The sequence below is a fragment of the Bison bison genome, unplaced genomic scaffold (assembly GCF_000754665.1).
Source record: "Bison bison bison isolate TAMUID 2011002044 unplaced genomic scaffold, Bison_UMD1.0 scf7180017864281, whole genome shotgun sequence".
NCBI lineage: Eukaryota > Metazoa > Chordata > Mammalia > Artiodactyla > Bovidae > Bison > Bison bison.
In genome coordinates, this window is record NW_011494853.1 from 1,384,243 (window position 1) to 1,386,334 (window position 2,092).

Sequence of the window (2,092 nt, forward strand, 5' to 3'; positions counted from 1 at the left end):
CCTCTTAGCATTTTCTATGACTCCTGTCTTAGAAGAAAAACCTCTAATAGGAAGTGATCTGCAAACTCAGCTGTCTGCGAAACTCCCACTGAGAACTCCCTCTCTCCCTGGTTTATTGACAAATTCAAGGTTATCAAGAGAGATCAGGACCACCTCCATCTCGAGACTCTCTGAGCTTTTTTAACTCATCATCTTTCACACTGAGGTCACCTAATAAATTCTTAGAATTTTTTCCATAAAAATATGGGAAAAACAAAATGCAATGCTATAAAAATGAATTAGTGGTGGTGTCTATACTTCTTATCTGGGTCATTATCTGTTTACAGGTTGGAATGCCCTCACGGATCCAGCCACATTATTTTCCCTAACCTAAGTCACATGAGGACTAGCTCCTGGGAGAGAAAACTGATCAGAATATTAGCCCCACAAGTTCCAAGAAATCTTTCTAACCTTGTCTGGATGATACATCTCTAATCTCATAGCCCATGTCCCTCTGGGTGGCTTCTGTTCTGCATATCTCTGCATTGAAGTCTAAGTGCCTGCATATTATGTAGTTTCCTTGGGTCTGTAGGTCCCAGGCTTCTAAATGAGAAATTTACTTCTCCAACAAACTCTGAAATATGTTTTCCTGGTATTCAGTCACTCCAATGATCTGTCTTAGGCTTTGTAGTTTCCAGGCTCCTAAACCAAGGAATTCACATTTCTAACCAATGTCAAAGTATACATTCTTGGGATGCAGCCATTCCTAATAGACCCTATAGATTTTTTTCTGGATTTGCAGTTGTGGCACTGTCAAATTCTCTCTCACAATGATATGAGCTTTCACATCATTGCCCATGATGTGTTGTTTCCATTTGTCAAGCCGGGATCATGAAGACTCACTGGTTTGTTGTTGTTTTCACTTAGGGTTCGTTCATCTAGTTGGAGGGGATGGACCCTGCTCAGGGCGAGTAGAAGTGCATTCTTGAGAAGACTGGATCCCAGTATCTGATGGGAACTTCACACTCCTCACTGCCCAGGTCATCTGTGCAGAGCTGGGGTGTGGCAAGGCTGTGTCTGTCCTGGGACATGAGCTCTTCAGAGAGTCTGATGGCTGTGTCTGGGCTTAAGAGTTCAGGTGTGAGGGAGAGGAGCCTGAGCTCCGGGTTTGCCCCAGAGTGCCCTGTCCAGGGGGCACCTGTCACCACAGTGGAGCTGCTCAGGTTGTCTGTTCAGGTGAGGTGCACATCAGGACTAACCTCCCTGCACTGTCTGTTGGGGTAAGAAAAGTATGAGATTCTGCTGAAATTCTGTCTTCTTCTACTAGTGTACTCAGAAGTCCGGCTCATGACAAATGGGACCTCTCAGTGTGAGGGGCAGGTGGAGATGAACATTTCTGGACAATGGAGAGTACTCTGTGCCTCCCACTGGAGTCTGGCCAATGCCAATGTTGTCTGCTATCAGCTCGGCTGTGGAGTCGCCATCTCCACCCCCGGAGGACCACACTTTGTGGAAGGAGGTGACCATATCACAACAGTCTGATTTCACTGTTTAGGGGCTGAGTCCTTCCTGTGGAGTTGTCCTGTGAGGGCCTTGGGTGGTCATGACTGTTCCCATGACAACACAGCCTCTGTGATCTGCTCAGGTAAGTGACAGGATAGGGCTACTGGTACTCAGGATGCTCCTGGGGTGAAAATGTCCTCAAGAGCAGAGAGTGAGGGAAAAGTGGCTTCAAAAGTCAGATATTCTGTGGTGAAATGTAGTTCCTCTCAATGTTCATCCATTTTCAAGTCAGGGCAGAAATGTTAAGAGGAATAATATGTTTAAAAATAAATATTATTATTTACCTACATATAAGGGTGGACTTTATTTTTGGGGGCTCTAAAATCACTGCAGATGGTGACTGCAGCCATGAAATTAAAATATGCTTACTCCTTGGAAGGAAAGTTATGACCAATCTAGATAGCATATTGAAAAGCAGAGACATTACTTTGCCAACAAAGGTCCGTCTAGTCAAGGCTATGGTTTTTCCTGTGGTCATGTATGGATGTGAGAGTTGGACTGTGAAGAAAGCTGAGCACCGAGAATTGATGCTTTTGAACTGTGGCTTATA

The 2,092-nt window shown here is 44.7% G+C and overlaps 1 pseudogene; it reads left to right on the plus strand.

Moving 5' to 3' along the window:
• The window catches only part of LOC104995506, a 33,763-nt pseudogene that overhangs the window by 18,364 nt on the left and 13,307 nt on the right, over positions 1-2,092 (plus strand).